This window comes from Pseudophryne corroboree, chromosome 11, assembly GCF_028390025.1.
Source record: "Pseudophryne corroboree isolate aPseCor3 chromosome 11, aPseCor3.hap2, whole genome shotgun sequence".
Lineage (NCBI taxonomy): Eukaryota > Metazoa > Chordata > Amphibia > Anura > Myobatrachidae > Pseudophryne > Pseudophryne corroboree.
This window is the reverse complement of record NC_086454.1, coordinates 148,670,602-148,688,086: the sequence shown is the minus strand read 5'-3', so window position 1 is coordinate 148,688,086 and position 17,485 is coordinate 148,670,602. Positions and strand designations below refer to the sequence as shown.

Genomic DNA, 17,485 nt, shown 5'->3' with positions numbered 1-17,485 from the left:
CTCTCTGACTGCATGAAAAATGTTTTGGAAAAATTTGCCACCTGATGTCTGCTGATGACCTCATCAGCGGCAGCCGGAGAGGAACAGACGCCCCAGCCGCATGAGAGGAAGCAGAGAGCTTTGCTGTGAAGTGTGCCAGTGCCAGAGTGCAGAAGGTACACAGAGCTGTGCAGAGAAGTATGCCATTGCCCAGAAGGCCTCACCATGTCTGCGATCTTGAGCCCACAGGGTGAGAGATGACACTCCAGTTATCCGCAATATGGACGAGATGCTGGTCATGATCAAGGCCCTCCTCCGGCATAAATAATGTCAGCAGTTGATCTCCCTCTCCTCCAAAAATATCTCCCTTCTCCTTTTCAGCTCACTCTGTGCAATTAAGAACAGGGTGAGCATCATTTGCTGTGTAAAACAGCAACTCCACTACAGCAAACAAACTCTCAATGCTACACAAATGCTTGTCAGCCATGTATCCAGCAATGCATTATGGGCACCCCAGACAGTCCATTTATAGCCTGGCTGTCCCCCCCTTTGAATGACCTCATTATTGTGTGCCTGCAAACCGTCCCCTTAAAATGAGACTGCCCTCAAAACTGGAAAAACCAGCTTATGTCTGAAAGGGGCCAACCCGGGAATTTCCTGGGTCTGTGGTGTAGTGTGAAAGGGGGTCTGTAGAAAAACTCGGGTTTTTGCTGAAGAGAAACTCCCGGGTCTGAAGAAGGGAAATTCCCGGGTCATATGTCTGAAAGGGGTATTAGTAACTTTAGTATGGTAAACGTGATACATTTGTTTTTAGTATGGTTTTTTTCCTTGATCATTCTGGACCTTCGTTTCCAATTCCAAGACCTTAGTTTTGCACTAAAGTGGAAAAACCGTAAGAAACGCTTAGTGTAAATATGTAAATGACACAAAGTCAACCACCTACCACATTACAGCCACCCCTTTCATTAATTTAAAGTTCCCTCAGGAAGCTGGATCAAATTAAAAGTAGATGGGCCTTAACCACTTAACTGACGATTTATTTAGCAAAAAAACACTCCAAAATTGTCAGGGTTTTTTTTATGAGTGAATTAGGTGAAAAACATGAATTTAACCCTATCCCAAATGATTTTAGTTTAAAAAAAAATAAAAAAAAATATATATATATTTTTTTTTTAAATATTCCCTCAAACATCGAAACATCGATCGGGAACGTCGCGACCATCGGAACATCGCGGATTTCATTTTGAAAGCCGAGACAGCCTGGAGGTATGCAGGGGGGTCTGGGGGCAGCCAGGGGGGGTTTATTTACACTCCCCAGCGGCTGCCATTGTCTACAGCCTCTGACAGCAGCAGCGGAGGGAAGTTTCTCTTCCCTGCCGCTGCTAACACTCTCTATCTGACTGGTCGCATCTTGTGCGACCACGTCAGATAGAGCACTTGCAGGCATGATCGCATCTGATGCGACCATGCCAGGCAAGTGGTTAATAAAAAAATTAGAAAGGGATAGAAACATTTTAACCCTAGCCATGGTACAATACAGAGAGCATGCATGTGACCCCCATACAGTACATAGAGCATCCATTTGACTTCCATGCAGCACAAAATCCATGTGACCATTGTACAGTACAGACCATATCCATTTTACTGCCATACTGTGTCCCGGTGACCACCACGTAGTACAGACAGCATCACAGTGCCCCTCATACAATACAGACAGCATGCCAATGACTGCCACTCAACATTCAGCACATTCCAGTGATTGCCATATGCTACAGACAACATCCCAATACCCACCATAAAATACAGACCCCATTACAATATCTGCAAAACAACACAGACAGCATCTCGATGACAAACATGCAGCACAGACAGCATCCCAGTGACCGTCATGCCACACAGACAGCATCCCAGTGAGATATATATATATATATATATATATATATATATATGTGTATGTATATAGTGTATCGAGAGCCCAGCACTCACCTTAGTAAGTTCACTTACCTCAATACATCAGTACACACACACACACACATATATATATATATATATATTTCAAGAAATGCCTTTATTGGTCCCCTAATTGGATGGACTACCAAACGTACTAATGGACATTCTGTCACACAGAATCTGATTGGTTGCTATGGGCACCAGATCAACTTTTCATCTTTAGATTTAGTAGTCTGGGGGAGACAGTGGGGCAGCTCAGGGCATGTGATCCAGGGCCGGAACTAGGTGTGTGCGGATGGGGCACCACACACACCTAGTTATGATTCCCTTGGTGCATGTATTCCCACTGTTCAGAATGCACCTGTGGTCAGCTGACTAACTTTTCAGTATGCACCTGGTGTCAGCTGACATTAACAATCCATTGGCGTTCCTGTGTTTTCTGTTCCTTAGGCTCTCTGTGTACATGCAGCTCTGCAGGTGCACAGGGTTTGTAATTAGCGTTAACACTCCCAGCCTGGCTTTTTTCATTGGTTAGTGTGGCTGTTATAAACCAGCCAGCTGAGTTATCCCACACTGGTTATAGTATTATTATTTTTCTGCCAGAGCGATCTGAATTGTCTGGTGTCTTTAATCCAAGCTCATGTTCATGCCGAAAAGCCTGGTCTGCTGGTTCATGTTATCCAGCAACTCCTGTTTTTGCCAGTTTGTGTTTCCAGGACTACCTTAGCTAAGTATTTACGGACTTTCACTGTGCTTTGTGGATTCTCTAAGCATTCATTACTTGTGTTTACATATAACTGTGGACTTCATCTATGCCTGCATGCATTTCTGATTAATTGTGCAAGTCCAACAATCTGAGTTCTGTGGATTATAACTCTGGATTCTTGTTCAACTGGGTGGTATTCATGTGACCTGTCCCCTCACTATCCCGATGGTCGGCATGCCGACCAACAGGGACTATTTCCACTCGTGGGTGTCCATGACACCCATAGATTGGAAATAGAACCTGTGGCGATCACAAGTCGCCACTGAGTCCGCAAGGGGCTTGCTGCACTTGCCCTTCCCTGCTGGGATCCTGGCGTCGGTATGCTGCCGGGATCCCGGTGTCGGTATGCTGACCGGCGGTCTCCTGACCACACCCGTTCAACTATTTGATTACTCTGCTGCAAATCTCATACTGGACAGTAATTTACACTCGGCTCATGTTGTACTTTGGATTGTTACTGTGATTCCTCCGCTATACATTATCAGACCACTGCTTAAATAAAGTACTTAATATATTCCCTCACTTCTATGGACATTTATTATTTGCAACAGTGATTGTGATCAATTCTGGTCCTGTATTCAAGCCCTGGCTCATAGTTGTGTAACTACTCATCTGCTGTTTTTCATCAGTGTTCAAGTATGGTGCTGCACATTCCAGTCTTAAAAGGTAGAGTCCATAGTCTGCAAAGCATTACATCCTGCTATACCTCACTCAAGATCAGAGGTTCTCAAACTCTGTCCTCGGGAGCCAACACAGTGCATGTTTTGCAGGTAACCCAGCAGGTGCACAGGTGTATTAATTACTCACTGACACATTTTAAAAGGTCCACAGGTGGAGCTAATTATTTCACTTGCGATTCTGTGAGGAGACCTGCAAAACATGCACTGTGTGGGCCCCCGAGGACCGAGTTTGAGAACCTCTGCTCAAGATACTTCAGTATTCCACAGTCAAGTCTGGTTAACCATTTCTGTGCCACTCTGCATCTGCCTGCGCCGCCAGCATTTATCCTCTTCTCGTAATTCACCTGCCAAACATTATAACCGGGCCACAAACTATTGGAGTAGTATGCTCAGAATGGACCCTCTCTTGTCAAGTCCAGTTCAGATCTGTTGGTCAGACTTAAGTCGCAGATCCAGTTCTGGGTCTTCTGAGCAAGCTGCAGACCTTTAAGAGTATACAGACACTGCTGTTACAGGCCTTTTTAGGAATGTCTTATCGTGTGGATGTGCTGCAGCAGCATATTATTCCAACCTCTCAAAGGGGTCTATTCATGTAGAAAACGAAAACATAATTGCTACTTATCACTATACATCACATCTCTTCGATGCGATGTATAGCTGTAATAAGTAGCAATTCATGTATACTCACCCTTCCGACGATGCGCTGCGATGTCTGGGGCTCCTGCGGTGAGGTCTTCTCCAGCGGTCCCTCCCTGCGATGCGCGGAGTCCAGCGGCGGGTCCCTTTGCGCATGCGCAGCTTGATGACCTCCCGGCAGGCCGCAGTGGTTGCTGGGAGGTCGGGGGGCGGAGCCAGCACGAGGTGCCGAGCAGCGATCAGGGAAGCATTGAGCTTCCCTGACGTCTCCGCACTACAGTTCAGGTTACGCCGTCCTCAGATGGCGAACCTGAACTCCATGGAGAAGCGGAAAGCAGAGCTTTCCGCACCTTCATGAATTGCACTCACCATACAAAGGTATGGTGATGCGATTCAGGCACAGAGCGGGGGTACCGCTGGAGAAGTCAGAGACTTCTCCATGGTAACCGGCTCTGTGAATTGCGGTAAGCAGAGAAAAGCCCTGTTTAACGCAAAACAGGGCTTTTCACTGCTGCATGAATAGACCCCAAAGTGTCCTTGATGCAGTTAATCCTTGCCATAATCAGCCGAGTGAGGACAATTTCATACCTCCCAACATGACCCTCTCCAGGAGGGACACAATGCTCTGCTTCTACACTTCTCTCTAAATTTATGATTGTCTGCACCTGATTTTAACAGGTTAATGAATAAGAAGGTGTTTCAGCGCATGTGATGGCAAACATACATTAAGAGAGAAGTCCAGGAGCAGAGCATTGTGTCCCTCCTGGAGAGGGTCATGTTGGGAGGTATGCAATTTTGTTGGTACATCTTCTTGCAACTGTTCCAGGTCCTCTCAGTCCCACAGTGGAGTGAATCCTGAGCGACTGAGTATATTGTAGAGATGAGCGGGTTCGGTTTCTCTGAATCCGAACCCGCCAGAACTTCATGTTTTTTTTCACGGGTCCGAGCGACTCGGATCTTCCCGCCTTGCTCGGTTAACCCGAGCGCGCCCGAACGTCATCATGACGCTGTCGGATTCTCGCGAGGCTCGGATTCTATCGCGAGACTCGGATTCTATATAAGGAGCCGCGCGTCGCCGCCATATTCACACGTGCATTGAGATTGATAGGGAGAGGACGTGGCTGGCGTCCTCTCCGTTTAGAATTAGAATAGATTAGAGAGACACTTGATTTACTAATTTTGGGGAGCATTAGGAGTACTCAGTAGTGTACAGTGCAGAGTTTTGCTGATAGTGACCAGTGACCACCAGTTTTATTTATAATCCGTTCTCTGCCTGAAAAAAGCGATACACAGCACACAGTGACTCAGTCACATACCATATCTGTGTGCACTGCTCAGGCTCAGGCCAGTGTGCTGCATCATCTATATATATTATATATCTGTCTGACTGCTCAGCTCACACAGCTTATAATTGTGGGGGAGACTGGGGAGCACTACTGCAGTGCCAGTTATAGGTTATAGCAGGAGCCAGGAGTACATAATATTATATTAAAATTAAACAGTGCACACTTTTGCTGCAGGAGTGCCACTGCCAGTGTGACTAGTGACCTGACCACCAGTATATAATATTAGTAGTATACTATCTCTTTATCAACCAGTCTATATTAGCAGCAGACACAGTACAGTGCGGTAGTTCACGGCTGTGGCTACCTCTGTGTCGGCACTCGGCAGCCCGTCCATAATTGTATATACCAGTGACCTAACCGTGGTTTTTTTTTCTTTCTTTATACATACATACTAGTTACGAGTATACTATCTCTTTATCAACCAGTCTATATATTAGCAGCAGACACAGTACAGTGCGGTAGTTCACGGCTGTGGCTACCTCTGTGTCGGCACTCGGCAGCCCGTCCATAATTGTATATACCACCTAACCGTGGTTTTTTTTTCTTTCTTTATACATACATACTAGTTACGAGTATACTATCTCTTTATCAACCAGTCTATATATTAGCAGCAGACACAGTACAGTGCGGTAGTTCACGGCTGTGGCTACCTCTGTGTCGGCACTCGGCAGCCCGTCCATAATTGTATATACCACCTAACCGTGGTTTTTTTTTCTTTCTTTATACATACATACTAGTTACGAGTATACTATCTCTTTATCAACCAGTCTATATATTAGCAGCAGACACAGTACAGTGCGGTAGTTCACGGCTGTGGCTACCTCTGTGTCGGCACTCGGCAGCCCGTCCATAATTGTATATACCACCTAACCGTGGTTTTTTTTTCTTTCTTTATACATACATACTAGTTACGAGTATACTATCTCTTTATCAACCAGTCTATATATTAGCAGCAGACACAGTACAGTGCGGTAGTTCACGGCTGTGGCTACCTCTGTGTCGGCACTCGGCAGCCCGTCCATAATTGTATACTAGTATCCAATCCATCCATCTCCATTGTTTACCTGAGGTGCCTTTTAGTTGTGCCTATTAAAATATGGAGAACAAAAATGTTGAGGTTCCAAAATTAGGGAAAGATCAAGATCCACTTCCACCTCGTGCTGAAGCTGCTGCCACTAGTCATGGCCGAGACGATGAAATGCCAGCAACGTCGTCTGCCAAGGCCGATGCCCAATGTCATAGTACAGAGCATGTCAAATCCAAAACACCAAATATCAGTAAAAAGCCTCTTTTTTTCTTTGCGTCATGTGCTGTTTGGGGAGGGTTTTTTGGAAGGGACATCCTGCGTGACACTGCAGTGCCACTCCTAGATGGGCCCGGTGTTTGTGTCGGCCACTAGGGTCGCTAATCTTACTCACACAGCTACCTCATTGCGCCTCTTTTTTTCTTTGCGTCATGTGCTGTTTGGGGAGGGTTTTTTGGAAGGGCCATCCTGCGTGACACTGCAGTGCCACTCCTAGATGGGCCCGGTGTTTGTGTCGGCCACTAGGGTCGCTAATCTTACTCACACAGCTACCTCATTGCGCCTCTTTTTTTCTTTGCGTCATGTGCTGTTTGGGGAGGGTTTTTTGGAAGGGACATCCTGCGTGACACTGCAGTGCCACTCCTAGATGGGCCCGGTGTTTGTGTCGGCCACTAGGGTCGCTTATCTTACTCACACAGCGACCTCGGTGCAAATTTTAGGACTAAAAATAATATTGTGAGGTGTGAGGTATTCAGAATAGACTGAAAATGAGTGTAAATTATGGTTTTTGAGGTTAATAATACTTTGGGATCAAAATGACCCCCAAATTCTATGATTTAAGCTGTTTTTTAGTGTTTTTTGAAAAAAACACCCGAATCCAAAACACACCCGAATCCGACAAAAAAAATTCGGTGAGGTTTTGCCAAAACGCGTTCGAACCCAAAACACGGCCGCGGAACCGAACCCAAAACCAAAACACAAAACCCGAAAAATTTCAGGCGCTCATCTCTAGTATATTGTTCTTGAAAACTGAACAGTTCCAAAAAATTTTTACTGGTATAACCCAATTTATACCAGAAATTTTTGGGAGATTTCTGGACATTTTTAAAGCTTACTCTCAAGTTTCAGAGACTAAGGTGACTAGACTCTTGCTCACTCACTACTGAAGTTTCTGCATCAGATCGGAGTGAAGGGAGATTTCGGTGTTACCTGCGACCCAGGCTCCCTGAAGCCGAACGCCAGTGGTGTATGGAGAATGGTCTCTCTCTCTATTGTGGGAGTGCTGAACAGGATCCGACAGTAAGTAGGTCGACGGGGACTCTAGATCGACACGACAAAAGGTCGACATGCGTTTTTCATTCATTTATTTATTTTACTTTTTCATACTTTACGATCCACGTGGCCTACAATTGGGAAAGGTAACCTTGCCCGAAGCATTGCGAGCGAAGCGTAGTTTTTTTGCAGGATCAAATAGCTCAATGAGTAGGGTGTTAGATTAGAATTCAACAGATTATAGGTTTGAATCCTGGGTATCGCAGTATATTGGGGGTAATTCAGAGTTGATCGTAGCAGCAAACTTGTTAGCAGATGGGCAAAACCATGTGCACTGCAGGGGTGGGGGGGGGGGGGGGGCAGATATAACATGTGCAGAGAGAGATAGATTTGGGTGGGTTACACAGTGTTCGTTACAATCAGAAGATCATGTATGCCCTTTCCAACTCCACAGATCCCCCATTGCCGAGGATAGGATACGGTTTCCTCCACTTGGTAAAGTGCACAGACACCACAGTCCCCATAGCAGGCTATGGGGATGAGGTAACCTGCAGAAACACAGGGGTCACATGAGAAATCAGTGACATCTATTTGGCATCCCTGTTGCACTGTTAATAATTATTTTTACATTGGACATAATGGTCCACAAAATGTACTTCTCTAGAAAGTAAAAAAATGCAGATGAAAACTTGTAGTCTATCCAAAATGCCATCTTGCTTTCAAAGCTTATATTAGGAGTAAGCAACATGTGGCACTCCAGCTCTTGTGGAACTAAACATCCCAGCATGCCCTGCTATAGTTTTAGTATTTCCTAACTGTGGCAAGGCATACTGGGATATGTAATTCCGCAGCAGCTGGGGTGTCAATGTTTGACTTCCCCCTGGCCTACACATCTGGTGGAAATAAAGGTAGTCCTGCGCAAAGGGAAGCTCACTGTGTCACCAAGTAGGACCGTGTATTTTGTCAGTGAGGTAAAATTCTATGTGAGGAGTCCTGCTCTGTTGCTCTTCCTCCTTCAGTTTCCTCCCCAAACTTCACTTCTCCTTTATGTGTGGCATTACCGTTTCTCTGCAGTATGTGATGTACTTTAGTGACCATTGTACACACATTATACAGTACAAGGTGTCAGATGAGACATGGAGTGTGCAGCAATCCACCCGTTTTACTATGCTACTTATTCGTTGTAAACATGTTTTGTGGAGAAGTGCAAAAGGTTAAAATGCAAATTACAGATGTATAGTTTAAAGGAAGCATGAGCAACTATATATGAAGAGTGAGTATCAGATACCAAGAAGAGATAAATGGTCATCCTGTATACAACCAGGAACACTGGTAACCATGGTTAAAAACGTGTTATCTGAAGGGAGGTAATTCCACATTTCTTATTTCTGTCCTCCAAATGAGCACAAGATGTTTTACCCAAAGGTCCTGATTCATGTTTGTAAGTAAAGCAGAAAAAAAAGCAAGTAACTTTGTATCTGGAACAAACCATGCTGCAAATACATTAAAAAAAATTCTGTGCGGGGTAAATACTGGCTGCTTTTCCATGTAGCCCACAAATGTTAGACAGCTTTATTTTTACACTGTAATTTAGATTTCAGTTTGAAGACACCCCACCCAAATCTAAATCTCTCTGCACATGTTACATCTGCCCCACTTGCAATGCAACATGGATTTGCCCAGTTGCTTAATTTTGACTTTACTTACAAACATAAGTTTTAAAATGTTACGGCACAGCACACACTAACTTACATGCATTAATGCTACAACTACAATTGGTTATATTGTTACAAGCCAAAATGGATGAAAAGTGTATGAAGGTACTACTTAAAAAACATCAAAAAAACCTTCTAAATTATATTTAAAGTGTGGGGTTCTTTCCATATATTTTCACAACGTCTACTACTGTGATAGTGTCCTTGAAAGTATAAAAAGTCAGAAAAATTTTCTGTATACCTACCTAGTCCCGTTGTACAAATCGGCTGGATTCTTCAGTACACAATTACTGCATCATCATACAAAATAGCTTTAAAGTGCTTTATTTCGGCCATAGTGGAGCAGATAAATGAATGACCCTGATATGTCATGAAAACATCAGTATAGGAAGATGAATTTCAACCCACCAGAAATGTTGATCTGGTCTATGACGGGATGTTTGTATTTGACTACATATTATTGTGCCTGTATACATGTGCCAGTTTTATAGATCTTGGCGTAATGTTACAGGTGCAACTGTTACAAATGAACATGTGCTTCCTTTCTACAAACTGACCTCCATTCTAAATCCGGCTCCAGTTTTACACATATAAATACTTCCAAATAAATGAGAGCTGGCTGCACATAATTTGTGTATACTGTTAATGTAACAATACAGGACTGTCATATGGAAAGAATGAAAAAATATGAAGGGCCTAACGCATAATTTGTGCTGCCATTGTACTATACTGCTGATACATTGCATTACCATATACGCATACACTAAAATAAAAGAACTTACCTGCTCTTTTGTGTTGTTCTTATGTTGATTTCTTTTCTTATTGCAACTTTTTCACTTCTATGTACAGATCTTCTGGTCCTGTAGAGCTGTGTGCTCACACATTACCGCTCCCTTTGTGCGCTGTCTCCTCCCTTCTCTGAGAACGTATTCTTTCCTGTCTCAAAAGGTCTACTCGGTTTCCTTGTGCTTTTGCTGCACACTTATCTCTCTCTCTTCTTGTGGGCACTAATTACTCTGGTCTTATACACTTGCTCTATCTTTTATCCCTCTTCTATTTCTAGTTTAAATATAGCCTAAATTTTTGGATATTGTGCTTGTAATGTCTGTTTTGCTGCCACCCTCCTATTCTGCGATCCTTTTATCACTACCAGATGTGTAGACAATACTTTTTATTACTACACTTTGTGCTTTTTTTTGCCTGAGTTCTCTCTTGAACCTGTCTTGCCCTTTTTATTTGCAATCTATATTATACTATTCTACCTGTAGTCTGCTCTTTTCTCTTGTACAGCCTTCATATATGGTCCTCTTTTGCTGCAAAACTTCTTATTTGTAGTGTTCAGCCTTGCTCCACTCTCGCGCATTGATGTGTAGGATAATACTGTGCACTGGCCTTCTATCCTTCCCCCTTTAGTTTCCTCCCTAACCCTGACTTCTCTTTTACATATATGGCATTTCTACTTCTCTGCATAACCCTTTCTTGTAGTTCATGTAGTAGGCACAGATAACAGACCATTTTTGTCATTATAATATGCCAGATTCTGTTGTATACAAATATAGGTTTAAACATAATAGGGGACCTATTTCTTCTTTAGGGCCCATAGGGATCCACAGGGATTACAATGGGGTGTACGTGGTTTGAGAGGACCAGGAACCAAACAGTTAAAACTTTGAAGTCCCAGGAAGCTTTGGTCCCTCCTCTCCTATACTTGGCCCTCAGCCAAAGGCCAGCACGTTTTAGTTTGTGAAGTCTTTAGAGAGAGCATGGAATATACAAAAAGGCAGAGCCGGCCATAGGTATAGGCAAACTAGGCAATTGCCTAGGGCATTTGATATGCCCAGGGGCATCAGCAGCTTCTGCTGATTAAAATGATATGCGGCATGCCTATATTCTGTGTGTAGCATTTCTTATGCAGATACAGCCACAGTCTCACACAGTATATAGGCATGCTACATATCATTTTAATCAGCAGAAGTTGCTTGTGCATCCTAGCCACATAGCAATGTAAATAAGATGCATTTTCATAAAAAAAGGTGCCCGACGTTAGCATTGAGGCAAGATTTATGAGGACACATCTGTATCCAAGCAGAGGCAGAGGTCACAGTGTTAGTGGCAGTGTGAGTGCTGTGTGCATGTGAGTGGGTTGGTTGTGCAGTAGTGTTCAGAATATGTGTGAGAAGCATTATGTGTGTCATGTAAAAATGCATTAATAATGTGCAACATATGTGTAAGGGGCACTATGTGTGTCATTATGTGTATAAGGGTATTAATAATGTGCGCCATATGTGTAACCGGGTACTACTGTATGTGTGTCATTATGTGTATAGGGGCACTAATAATGTGCAGAAAATGTGTAGGGGGCACTGTGTGTGTCATTATGTGTATAAGGGAATTAATAATGTGCAGCATATATGTAAGGGACATTATGTGTAAAAGAGCATTAATAAATAAAGGGGCATTACTGTGTGGAATTATGTGTATAAATGCATTACTGTGTGGCATTATGTGTATAAGGTGCTCTCCTATGTGGTGTTGCGTATAGACAGGGCACTACGGTGTCGTCTAATATGAATAAAGAGCAATAGGGTGTGGTGTAATGTGAATAAGGAGCAATTCAGTGTGATGTAATGTGAATAAGGGGCTCTACTATGAGGAGTACTGTTTATAAGGTAAAGTAATACTACTGTGGGATGTAATATGAATTATGGACACTATCGCATGATCAAATGTGAATAAAGTTGCAGTACTGTGTGGCGTAATTGGAATTGGGGTTACTATTGTATGGCCATGCCCCTTGCCAGCAAAAACACACCCCTTTTTGGGCTGTGTGCCAAATGTGCGAACTGTTCCTATTTAAAATATAGGGGGTACAAACACCAAAATAAGGACTGCTATGGGTGAGGGGTGATGGTGGTGGGAAAGAGGTGCAAGGTCAGAGGCGGAACCAGCGGTGGTGCTAGGGGGCACCAGACAAAATTTTGCCTAGGGCATCATATTGGTTAGGGCCGGCTCTGCAAAAAGGTGACACAATAGGGAACATCTATAGGATCTCTCAAACATGGACACTGTCCAACCACAAGAGGCAGAGTCATGCCGTCACCAGTTACAGATGGGTCAACACTGTGGAAGGGGTGTGTGTGGTTGTGGGGAGACACATACTGGAAGACGTCACTGAAGGCAAAAGCATTATTTAGAGCATAGCAACCTTTCCTGCACCATGAGTGCAACCCAGAAGGCCCAGTTTACTCCCCCCTCCCCTTCTAGATGGCCAAGGAAATAAGGGGAGAGCTGAAGACACACATTGTAACCATACAGGGAAGAAGGGAATGGCAGGTTCTCAAAGCCAGGGACAGAAACTATGTAACAGGTGTTAACACCATACTCTCAGTAGGTCAGGGCAACCCAACTACCAACCAGAAGTGGAGAGTAAAGCATGGTCAGGGAACAGGACTAAGAAGAACAATGCACAAGATCCTATAGTAATATTATTCGAACCATACAGGTATAAGCATAAATACCCACCATAGGGCCACCAAAGACATAGGTGTGTACTTACACCAGCTAGGAACACCTACAACAAAAGGGTAGATAACTAAACCAAAACCTGGGACTGAAAGAGGCAGATACACAGGGCCCCTTCTCCTAAGAATATCAACTCCATGGATTTAGGGAACTATAGGTGAGAAAGGAACAAATGTAGGCTTTAATCCATGCGCTCCACCCCTAATGCGGTCACCCTTGACAAATTTTACAGCATCTGTCAATGGCTAGAATAAGGAAAGGGTTGAAGGAATCCACTAAAGACCAAACAGCAACAAAGGTAGGTAACAGTACAACAGACACCTAGGGGGTGATGTAGGGCAGACTGGATCTGCGGAAAGTCTTACTCAGTCACCTAATGTGTAGCAGTCCAAACTAGAGAGGAAACAAATAGGATTTTGGTACTCACCAATAAATCCATTTCTCTGATTCCATAGGGGACACTGGAGATACATTATACTGGGTTATAGATGGGTGGTCAGTGAGAGCTGGCATGTTAATAAATTTAGAAGTGTGAAAACTCCTCCCCCTCTATGCCCCATCAACCCCTCAGTCAAGAAATGAGCCGACAGGAGACAAAAAGGATGACAAAAAAGGTGAGAAACACACAACCACAACAAGGGGGGGAAAAACCCACAACCAGGCAGATGAAGGAGCACTGGGAGGGCGTCCCGTGTCCCCTGTGGAATCAGAGAAACGGATTTATTGGCGAGTACCAAAATCCTATTTTCACTTTCAACCACTAGCATAGCTCAAATAAGCCTGATGGAGTACCAACCGTAGCCACCAAGCCATAGTATGCTTGGAGGCTGACCAACCTCCGCAAGCCACATAATACAGAACGAACAATGCACCCAATTTATGCAGCAACACCGTTCGGGCCACATGAATACGTAGTGCCTGAACCACATTCAAGAAAAAAGGAACGTCGGAGGCCTTCCGCAGAGCAGGAACCACAATAGGCTGGTTGATGTGGAACGAGAACACCCATCTTAGGCAAAAGGACGAATGTGTGCTGTGCTCTGCCCGATCGCCATGAAAATAGGATTTTAATTACCTACCGGTAAATCCTTTTCTCATAGTCCGTAGAGGATGCCGGGGTCCAACTTAGTACCATGGGGTATAGACGGGTCCCTTGGGAGCCACTGGCACTTTAAGAGTTTAGCAGTGTGGGCTGTCCCCTCCCTCTAGGCCCCTCCTACCAGACCCAGTCTAGAAACTGTGCCCAAGGAGATGGACATACTTCGAGAGAAGGAAAACACAGATAGTGGTGAGATTCACACCAGCTCACACATAACAAAAGGAAAGCCAAGCTAACCAACTTGGAACAATCAGCAATGGCTGAAACAACAATACTGAACCAAGTAACAATGCAGGAATACGAAGCACTGGGCGGGCACCCAGCATCCTCTATGGACTACGAGAAAAGGATTTACCAGTATGTAATTAAAATCCTATTTTCTCTTACGTCCTAGAGGATGCTGGGGTCCAATTTAGTACCATGGGGATGTACCAAAGCTCCCAGTACGGGAGGGAGAGTGCTGAGGTTCCTGCAGAACAGATTGACCAAACTTTATGTCCTCAGAGGCCACAGTATCGAACTTAGCAAACGTGTTTGACACTGACCAAGTAGCTGCTCGGCAAAGTTGCAAAGCCGAGACACCCCGGGCAGCTGCCCAGGAAGAACCCACCTTACGAGTAGAGTGGATTTGGACACGGCAGGCCTGCCGTAGAATAAGCATGCTGGATAGTAAACCTGATCTGGCGAGAAATTGTCTGCTTAGAAGCAGGAGACCCAACCTTGTTGGGATCATGAAGGACAAACAGAGTGTCTGACTTCCTGTGACGAGAAGTTCTCTTCACATATATTTTCAAGGCCCTCACAACATCCAAGGACCGTGAGGTAATTGAGGAATCAGTAGCCACTGGCACCACAATAGGTTGGTTGATATGAAAAGCCGACACAACCTTCGGAAGAAATTGCTGACGCGTACGGAGCTCAGCTCTATCCTCATGGAAAACCAAGTAGGGGCTCTTGCATGAAAATGCCCCCAATTCAGACACACATCTAGCAGATGCCAATGCCAATAGTGTGACCACCTTCCAAGTAAGAAACTTGACATCCACCTCCTGTAAAGGCTCGAACCAATCTGATTGCAGGAATTGCAACACCACATTAAGATCCCAAGGTGCTGTAGGAGGCACAAAGGGTGGTTGGATGTGTAGAACCCCTTTCAATAAAGTCTGAACCTCAGGGAAAGCTGCCAATTGTTTCTGGAAGAAAATGGACACGGCCAAAATCTGGACTTTTATGGAGCCCAAGCGTAGGCCCACATCCACACCTGCTTGCAGAAAAAGGAGAAACTGTCCCAGTTGAAACTCCACCGTATGAAGCTTCTTGGATTCACACCGACACATTTTTTCCAAATGCGATTGTAATGTTTAGACGTTACTCCCTTCCTAGCCTGTATCAGGGTAGGAATGACCTTGTTCGAAATACCCTTCCGAGCTAGGATCTGGCATTCAACCTCCATGCCGTCAAACGTAGCCGCGGTAAGTCTTGATAGGCGAACGGCCCCTGTTAAAGAAGCTCCTCGTGGAGAGGAAGAGGCCTCGGATCTTCCAGCACCAAGTCCAGAAGGTCCGCGTACCAAGCCCTTCGCGGCCAGTCCGGAGCAATGAGGATTGCCTGAACTCTTGTTCTTTTTATTAGCTTGAGAATCCTTGGGATGAGTGGAAGTGGAGGGAACACATACACTGACTGGAACACCCACAGAGTTACCAGGGCATCCACTGCCACTGCTTGTGGGTCTCGGTGACCTGGAACAGTACCTCCGAAGCTTCTTGTTGAGGCGAGAGGCCATCATGTCTATGTGAGGTACACCACACCGGCTTGTTACCTCTGCGAATACCTCTGGGTGGAGGATCCATTCTCCTGGATGGAGATCGTGTCTGCTGAGGAAGTCCGCTTCCCAGTTGCCCACTCCCGGAATGAAGATTGCCGACAGCGCCAGCGCGTGCCTTTATGCCCAGAGGAGGATTCTCGTTACCTCTGACAATGCAGCTCTGCTCTTCGTTCCACCCTGTCTGTTTATGTAGGACACCGCTGTGACATTGTCCGACTGAACCTGAATGGCTCGATCTTGCAGAAGATGTGCCGCTTGTAGAAGGCTGTTGTATATGGCCCTTAGTTCTAGCACGTTTATTGTAAGGACAGATTCCTGACTTGACCACCTTCCTTGGAAGTTTCCCCCTTGGTGACTGCTCCTCAACCTCTGAGGCTTGCATCCGTGGTTAGAAGAATCCAGTTCTGAACCCCAAACCTGCAGACCTCGAGCAGGTGAGAAGTCTGCAGCCACCATAGAAGGGAAATCCTTGATTTCGGCGACAGGCATATCCGCTGGTGCATGTGAAGATGTGAACCTGACCAATTGTCCAGGAGATCCAGCTGGAAGAACCGTGCATGGAATCTTCCGTACTGTAGAGCCTCGTAGGAGGCCACCATCTTTCCAAGAAGGCGAATGCACTGATGAACCGATACCCGGGCTGGCTTCAAGACATCCCGGACCATTGATCTGATCTCGAACGCTTTCTCCAGTGGTAGAAACACCCTCTGCACCTCTGTGTTGAGTATCATCCCCAGGAAGGGCAGTCTCCTTGTTGGTTCCAAATGTGACTTTGATAGGTTCAGGATCCACCCATGATCCTGGAGTAGTCGAGTTGATAGAGCAATACTCTGCAACAAATTCTCCCTGGAAGATGCTTTTATTAGATTGTCCAGATATGGAATTATGTTCACTCCCTGTCTGCGGAGGAGTAGCATCATCTCTGCCATGACCTTAGTGAACACCCTCGGTGCTGTGGAGAGGCCAAATGGCAGTGCCTGGAACTGCTAGTGACAGTCCAGCAGCACAAATCTGAGATAAGCCTAGTGAGGTGGCCAGATCAGAATGTGAAGGTATGTATCCTTGATATCTAGGGACACTAAGAATTCCCCCTCCTCCAGACCTGAGATCACCGCTCTCAGAGACTCCATCTTGAATTTGAAGACCCTCAAATAAGGGTTCAACAACTTTAGATTTAATATTGGCCTTACCGAACCGTCCAGTTTCCGTACCACAAACAGGTTTGAGTAATAAAGTTTGTGGTGTAGGTGAGGTGGAACTGGAACAATGACTTTGTTTGAACCAATTTTTGAATGGCATCCTGTAGGATAACCCCTTCTGTCAGGGAAACTGGCAAGCCTGATCTGAAGAATCTGTGAGGTGGGAGATCTTGAAACTCCAGTCTGTACCCCTGGACAGCAATATCTGTTACCCAGGGGTCCAGACATGATGACGCCCAGATGTGACTGAAATCTTTTAGTCTCGCTCCCACCTGCCTGACTTCCAGGCTGGCAGGTCCACCGTCATGCAGAAGATTTTGAGGAAGCAGAACCCTGTTTCTGTTCCTGAGATCCTGTTGGTGCAGGTTTTCTGGATTTCCCCCGACCTCCCCTAAAGAAAGTGGCAGGGGGTTTGGACTTCTTAGACTTTGCGTAGACGTAGGATAAGGTTTCCTAGCCTGTGGTGCTGCTG

General features: G+C 45.1%; 1 protein-coding gene across 1 annotated transcript in view; it reads right to left on the bottom strand.

The window, feature by feature from the left end:
• FERMT3 (FERM domain containing kindlin 3) overlaps positions 1-10,716 on the bottom strand; it is a 152,259-nt gene extending 141,543 nt beyond the window's left edge. Inside the window, exon 1 of the mRNA XM_063944942.1 lies at positions 10,151-10,716. The gene's annotated coding sequence lies outside the window, so the exon portion shown is untranslated. The remainder of the gene's footprint in view (positions 1-10,150) is intronic.
• Positions 10,717-17,485: the final 6,769 nt, after the last annotated feature.